Below are 8,774 nucleotides of genomic sequence, written 5' to 3' on the forward strand. Positions count from 1 at the left end.
CACAAATATTATGAAAACGATTATCAAGTACTTTTACTGCATACTTTTGGAGTTATCTCATTATTACAGATTCTCCCATAGAAAAACATTAGGCTTTCCCCCCTTACTTTATTAAAATAACTTTATATACTTATAAAAAACCTTTCTTCCATGAATAGTTTATGAAACGTACATACTTATGGACATGAAAGTATTATATTATTATTATAACTACTACTTTTACTGCATAATTTTTGAGTTAACCATTTTCAAAATCAAAGTATTACAACCCAACTTCTTTAAGCAGATGATTAACAGTGCGAGTCTCCGGGTCAGACATGAGGCAACACACCATCTATTTTGACTGACATCATGTTCACCGGTCATGTGAAGTGTGTCGGAAAGACCTTTATCGAAGTACGTCACAAGTAAGAATGACTTCCGCTAATTCAGAGAAAACACAGGGATGTCTAACAGAAGCAAAGCTGATGATAGGCTTAATCATTTCTGAGCACTTTCTTTTCTAGTTTTTGTAGCCTTCTGCTTCAGGTGGCACAATACACAATTTTCTTTGACCAGATCCACCTACAGGAAAATCCATTTAGTGTATGTACACAACCTGAAGTCAATCAAATTTGCAATTGGACAACATACATAAGACAGTAAATAAAGCCAGAAAGCTTGAATATCATACCAACAGCTTTGTACAACATCCATGCCCCTTTCAAAGTGGCCATTTTGGTGAAGGTCTCCTCAAGTTTTCTGGACAACTGTGTACAATTTATATAATGTAAATCTTTTGTTAAAGAGAAGCCTGGGTATAATGTGTATTCCTTAATTACATTACTTTTATTATCATTCTATCTCTCTAAGCTTTAATGGCATCATCATTTTTAATCAAGGAAGATTATTCACATTTCAGTACGTGTGTGAGTGACCACTGCAATTAAACATGTGCTACAACTTACCCATACATGATCAGCATCTTGTCTTACATTGATGGTCCTCCAACCCATCCCTGCCTGTAAAAGTTGCAGTTCGTCTCCTGCTTTTGGAGTCTTTTCCATAAATTTGTTTATGAGGTAAAACTGCACTGCAAAAGACTTTGTATTGACAGACTTCATGTCAGAAGAAAAATAAATTGGTCTCTTTTTCCCTGTGTTTTTAAAAAAAAATAGTGCTGGGAAGGATCTATAAAAGAGTAAAATAAGACAAAAAGACACCATGAGAAAAGCATGATAAGGTAAACAATGTTAAGCATTTAAAACTACAAATAAAAAATATATACTTTACATGATTAACGATGAACTGTCAAACTTTATTGCCTGCATATGACAAACCTGGCCATGTCCTGCTCTACGGAGCCACTGGCCCGCTGTGGGACTCCCTGTCTAGCATTTTGATGTTGGTTTCCCAAATCTGCAGAATTGTCATAATTTCAAACACAGCAAAAACACATTTGTCATTCTTACAAGGACTATTGTTTGACTAATCAAGTGCTATCACCAAAATGATACTGATTTAGCTCCCACTGGTAATATTGTGTTAATTCATCATGAAATGCATTTAAACATGCTAATAGACAAATTCAGGCGATAATAACAATCCTCACTGTTTCTAGGTGCTGGCTCGGACAGGGCACCCTGCAGCAAGGACACCAGCCGCTGCGCAGTATCCTGCAACTCTCCCTGTCATAACAGTCCACATGGAGTAACATTAATATATTGTAACGAACTGGGCATGTTACTGTTTTGTGTTATTTTGTGCTGAAGCCAGTTTCTGTTCTGTTCAGTACTGTTCAGTGCTGTTTTCCCTGAGTATCTGTGAATGCGCTGTTTAACCCTGATCTGTATATACCTGGTGCAACTTCTGGAAACAAAATATTATTCATGGTTCGCTTCCATAGCAACTATGGGAACTATGCAAGTCCAGTCGCTGTTTTGCTAACCCATGTGCTTTGACTTCTACGAAGCCGACTGTGGTGGAGGAAGAGAGCCTCCATTCTCCCTTGTAGCAAGTCCATAAACTATCACAATTACTCCCAAACTGTTCAATACATTTAAATTTAAATATCTGTCTCTGTTCCTCAACTTACCTCTTTTTCCTCTGACATCTCGACAATTTTGCGATCCGCAATGAAATTCTGCCGCCAACAGCAATGATGACCCGCCCTACTCTGCGTCGGATTGGCTCTGACCTGGAGACAGTAGTGACCAATCAGAAAGGAGGGGCGTTGCGGGGCCGTCTATTCAATGCCCGCCCCCTTTGTGCCAAAACTCAGCAAGGCGAGCGAGTAGAAGGTACAGAGAGTGACAGCGAGCGCGCAGAAAGTGACGGCGAGCGAGCAAAGAGTGTTCGCGAGCGCGCAGAGAGTGGCCGCGAGCGCGCAAAGAGTGGTCTTTATGCGCGCTGATTATGGTTTTTATGCGCGCGACATTTGGCATTGAAATGACGCCATAGACTGTCAACATCAGTCGGAGGACGATGCTGAGGTGTGGGTACAGGTCCAGCAGGTTGTTGGTGTAGATGTAGCTCAACATCTGCAGGCCAGTATTTTCCTCTACCGGCACAGCGGTGACAGCAGCCACAACCTCGCGCACGAGCTCCTCAGCATCCACGTCGCCAAGTGTTTCCTCCATGCTCTTGCAGCTTTTCTCAAGTGTTCCAGCTTCCATTGCCTTCTTCATTTCTTTCCTCCCGTAAATGAACCCGAACAGACTGTAAAATGACTCTGTCAGCTTGAAACGCACAGTATCCGCAGTTTTTCTTTTTTCAGCACCACTCGGATATGAGCGCTTCATTTTGATAGATGCGCTATTGTTTAATGTCTTCCTTATTTCTCTGTTTTAAATTTTAGCGGGCCGTTTGGGATAGGCTACTGTATGCTGCGTTACCTAGGTAACGAGTTATTGTTTATGTGTTACTTTTTTGTGGGCAGTCGGGGGCCCCAGGCTGCCACAGTTAGGCTGCCTCCGTACTGTCTGCTATATTCTAGGCTACTCGGCTGCCGGGCCCGTTTCATTTTATTTTTATTTTTATTTTTTTTGCGGGCAGCTGGGGGCCCCCCAGGCTGCCGGGGCCCGTTTCAATTGAAACGGTTGAAACATAGGTAAGGCCGCCTATGCTGTCAGAGTCTCCAAAACATCAGAAAACTCTCTAATAACACCAGAAAAACTCGCTAGATATGTCGATAGTCGCCTTTGAGAAAAAAGTCGCCAAGAAGAGTTGGAAAGTCGCCAGATTTAGCGAGAAAGTCAAGTTACATTAGCAAAACTACACTCAGAAGAGTCAGCCTATCCAAAGCTGTCTGTCAAGGGCTTTGAGCCCTATAAAACATTTCATCCAATCATCATACAGAAGCAGAGCGTCCGACCCCGCCCACTGCTCCATTGACCGCCAGAGACGCTCAGCGTCCAGGGGCGGACGAGTTTGTCGCATTATCCAATGAGCGTCTTATCCTGGTTTGTCCCGCCCCCAAAACAGCTGTTGGGAGAAGCTTCATTGAACACCGTTGACGCTCAGCGTCCGCAGCGGGCTGCCAGTGTGTGATGGGAAATCATGTCGGAAAATAACAGCGTTGGCAATAAACAGCTGGTTACAGGATGTCATAGTTGTAAAATTGAACGCATTCAAGTGCAGATTTGATGTAAATATAATTTTACTGTGAATTTAATATGACAGTTGTGACAATTTATTTGATGAAATTTTAGGGGAAGCTGAGCTTCCCTTGTTTCCTTGTTTGTTCCCTTGAGCAATCGCCACTGGTGTGTGTGTGTGTGTGTGTGTGTGTGTGTGTGTGTGTGTGTGTGTGTGTCCATATTCCAGGACGTCCAGTCATCCCAGTAGCAGTCCAAATCAACCAGTCACAGAGGTAGTTGGGGACACGTAGAACAAGAATCTGTTGGAGTTTGCAGAAAACATTTTGATGTTGCTATATATTTTGTAGTCTACATTACAGAGGTGGAAAGAGTACTGAAATATTTGACTCAAGTAAAAGTACCACTACTTTGATGAAATTTTACTTGAGTACAAGTAAAAGTACTGGTCTAAAAATATACTCAAGTAAAAGTAAAAAGTTGCTTGTTAAAAAAATACTTTGAGTAAAAGTTACTTAGTTACTTTTATAACGGGGGTGGGGGTGGGGGGGGCGGCGGCTGTAGGACAAAGTGATGGCTCATAAATCTCTAACTAGTTGTTTTAATTAAAGATAAAGGTATACATTTACAAATTCAGCTTCAATGACAAAATATGTCGACACACAACATTTAAAACATTTATGGAGATATGTGTCATTTTAGACCATCCCATAAAACATTTTCAAATCACACAACCATTAAATTGAAGGTGGCATAATTGTGGATTCTGTAAACCCGGAGCGATTTTACTTGCACAAATATTATGAAAACGATTATCAAGTACTTTTACTGCATACTTTTGGAGTTATCTCATTATTACAGATTCTCCCATAGAAAAACATTAGGCTTTCCCCCCTAACTTTATTAAAATAACTTTATATACTTATAAAAAACCTTTCTTCCATGAATAGTTTATGAAACGTACATACTTATGGACATGAAAGTATTATATTATTATTATAACTACTACTTTTACTGCATAATTTTTGAGTTAACCATTTTCAAAATCAAAGTATTACAACCCAACTTCTTTAAGCAGATGATTAACAGTGCGAGTCTCCGGGTCAGACATGAGGCAACACACCATCTATTTTGACTGACATCATGTTCACCGGTCATGTGAAGTGTGTCGGAAAGACCTTTATCGAAGTACGTCACAAGTAAGAATGACTTCCGCTAATTCAGAGAAAACACAGGGATGTCTAACAGAAGCAAAGCTGATGATAGGCTTAATCATTTCTGAGCACTTTCTTTTCTAGTTTTTGTAGCCTTCTGCTTCAGGTGGCACAATACACAATTTTCTTTGACCAGATCCACCTACAGGAAAATCCATTTAGTGTATGTACACAACCTGAAGTCAATCAAATTTGCAATTGGACAACATACATAAGACAGTAAATAAAGCCAGAAAGCTTGAATATCATACCAACAGCTTTGTACAACATCCATGCCCCTTTCAAAGTGGCCATTTTGGTGAAGGTCTCCTCAAGTTTTCTGGACAACTGTGTACAATTTATATAATGTAAATCTTTTGTTAAAGAGAAGCCTGGGTATAATGTGTATTCCTTAATTACATTACTTTTATTATCATTCTATCTCTCTAAGCTTTAATGGCATCATCATTTTTAATCAAGGAAGATTATTCACATTTCAGTACGTGTGTGAGTGACCACTGCAATTAAACATGTGCTACAACTTACCCATACATGATCAGCATCTTGTCTTACATTGATGGTCCTCCAACCCATCCCTGCCTGTAAAAGTTGCAGTTCGTCTCCTGCTTTTGGAGTCTTTTCCATAAATTTGTTTATGAGGTAAAACTGCACTGCAAAAGACTTTGTATTGACAGACTTCATGTCAGAAGAAAAATAAATTGGTCTCTTTTTCCCTGTGTTTTTTAAAAAAAATAGTGCTGGGAAGGATCTATAAAAGAGTAAAATAAGACAAAAAGACACCATGAGAAAAGCATGATAAGGTAAACAATGTTAAGCATTTAAAACTACAAATAAAAAATATATACTTTACATGATTAACGATGAACTGTCAAACTTTATTGCCTGCATATGACAAACCTGGCCATGTCCTGCTCTACGGAGCCACTGGCCCGCTGTGGGACTCCCTGTCTAGCATTTTGATGTTGGTTTCCCAAATCTGCAGAATTGTCATAATTTCAAACACAGCAAAAACACATTTGTCATTCTTACAAGGACTATTGTTTGACTAATCAAGTGCTATCACCAAAATGATACTGATTTAGCTCCCACTGGTAATATTGTGTTAATTCATCATGAAATGCATTTAAACATGCTAATAGACAAATTCAGGCGATAATAACAATCCTCACTGTTTCTAGGTGCTGGCTCGGACAGGGCACCCTGCAGCAAGGACACCAGCCGCTGCGCAGTATCCTGCAACTCTCCCTGTCATAACAGTCCACATGGAGTAACATTAATATATTGTAACGAACTGGGCATGTTACTGTTTTGTGTTATTTTGTGCTGAAGCCAGTTTCTGTTCTGTTCAGTACTGTTCAGTGCTGTTTTCCCTGAGTATCTGTGAATGCGCTGTTTAACCCTGATCTGTATATACCTGGTGCAACTTCTGGAAACAAAATATTATTCATGGTTCGCTTCCATAGCAACTATGGGAACTATGCAAGTCCAGTCGCTGTTTTGCTAACCCATGTGCTTTGACTTCTACGAAGCCGACTGTGGTGGAGGAAGAGAGCCTCCATTCTCCCTTGTAGCAAGTCCATAAACTATCACAATTACTCCCAAACTGTTCAATACATTTAAATTTAAATATCTGTCTCTGTTCCTCAACTTACCTCTTTTTCCTCTGACATCTCGACAATTTTGCGATCCGCAATGAAATTCTGCCGCCAACAGCAATGATGACCCGCCCTACTCTGCGTCGGATTGGCTCTGACCTGGAGACAGTAGTGACCAATCAGAAAGGAGGGGCGTTGCGGGGCCGTCTATTCAATGCCCGCCCCCTTTGTGCCAAAACTCAGCAAGGCGAGCGAGTAGAAGGTACAGAGAGTGACAGCGAGCGCGCAGAAAGTGACGGCGAGCGAGCAAAGAGTGTTCACGAGCGCGCAGAGAGTGGCCGCGAGCGCGCAAAGAGTGGTCTTTATGCGCGCTGATTATGGTTTTTATGCGCGCCACATTTGGCATTGAAATGACGCCATAGACTGTCAACATCAGTCGGAGGACGATGCTGAGGTGTGGGTACAGGTCCAGCAGGTTGTTGGTGTAGATGTAGCTCAACATCTGCAGGCCAGTATTTTCCTCTACCGGCACAGCGGTGACAGCAGCCACAACCTCGCGCACGAGCTCCTCAGCATCCACGTCGCCAAGTGTTTCCTCCATGCTCTTGCAGCTTTTCTCAAGTGTTCCAGCTTCCATTGCCTTCTTCATTTCTTTCCTCCCGTAAATGAACCCGAACAGACTGTAAAATGACTCTGTCAGCTTGAAACGCACAGTATCCACAGTTTTTCTTTTTTCAGCACCACTCGGATATGAGCGCTTCATTTTGATAGATGCGCTATTGTTTAATGTCTTCCTTATTTCTCTGTTTTAAATTTTAGCGGGCCGTTTGGGATAGGCTACTGTATGCTGCGTTACCTAGGTAACGAGTTATTGTTTATGTGTTACTTTTTTGTGGGCAGTCGGGGGCCCCAGGCTGCCACAGTTAGGCTGCCTCCGTACTGTCTGCTATATTCTAGGCTACTCGGCTGCCGGGCCCGTTTCATTTTATTTTTATTTTTATTTTTTTTGCGGGCAGCTGGGGGCCCCCCAGGCTGCCGGGGCCCGTTTCAATTGAAACGGTTGAAACATAGGTAAGGCCGCCTATGCTGTCAGAGTCTCCAAAACATCAGAAAACTCTCTAATAACACCAGAAAAACTCGCTAGATATGTCGATAGTCGCCTTTGAGAAAAAAGTCGCCAAGAAGAGTTGGAAAGTCGCCAGATTTAGCGAGAAAGTCAAGTTACATTAGCAAAACTACACTCAGAAGAGTCAGCCTATCCAAAGCTGTCTGTCAAGGGCTTTGAGCCCTATAAAACATTTCATCCAATCATCATACAGAAGCAGAGCGTCCGACCCCGCCCACTGCTCCATTGACCGCCAGAGACGCTCAGCGTCCAGGGGCGGACGAGTTTGTCGCATTATCCAATGAGCGTCTTATCCTGGTTTGTCCCGCCCCCAAAACAGCTGTTGGGAGAAGCTTCATTGAACACCGTTGACGCTCAGCGTCCGCAGCGGGCTGCCAGTGTGTGATGGGAAATCATGTCGGAAAATAACAGCGTTGGCAATAAACAGCTGGTTACAGGATGTCATAGTTGTAAAATTGAACGCATTCAAGTGCAGATTTGATGTAAATATAATTTTACTGTGAATTTAATATGACAGTTGTGACGATTTATTTGATGAAATTTTAGGGGAAGCTGAGCTTCCCTTGTTTCCTTGTTTGTTCCCTTGAGCAATCGCCACTGGTGTGTGTGTGTGTGTGTGTGTGTGTGTGTGTGTGTGTGTGTGTCCATATTCCAGGACGTCCAGTCATCCCAGTAGCAGTCCAAATCAACCAGTCACAGAGGTAGTTGGGGACACGTAGAACAAGAATCTGTTGGAGTTTGCAGAAAACATTTTGATGTTGCTATATATTTTGTAGTCTACATTGTAGGCCTAATGTATGATTTTGTTTCATCAATTTGTTTTGGTAATTTAAAAGAATGTAGTAAAACAACAACCAGGTAATGACCGGTATAAAAAAAACTACTTCGATATAGATTACTGAGTTTACGAGGTGTGCCTGAATGCACCACGAACACTTTCCACATGGCCAGAAGCGTAGGTGTAGTCTCTGACTAGACTGCAGTCTCTTCCTTCCTCCCGATTTCACATAACCCTCAACCCAGTCATGTTGGGTTGAGGGTTATGTCTCATGCAGATTGTTCATCCATTTTTATGCTAATAATGAATCCACAAAGAAAACAGTTCCACATGCATTTATGTCACGGATTAATAGCCTACTTCTTAGACCACTTGCACAAATATTATGAAAACGATTATCAAGTACTTTTACTGCATACTTTTGGAGTTATCTCATTATTACAGATTCTCCCATAGAAAAACATTAGGCTTTCCCCCCTAACTTTA

Source organism: Scomber japonicus, chromosome 21, assembly GCF_027409825.1.
Source record: "Scomber japonicus isolate fScoJap1 chromosome 21, fScoJap1.pri, whole genome shotgun sequence".
NCBI lineage: Eukaryota > Metazoa > Chordata > Actinopteri > Scombriformes > Scombridae > Scomber > Scomber japonicus.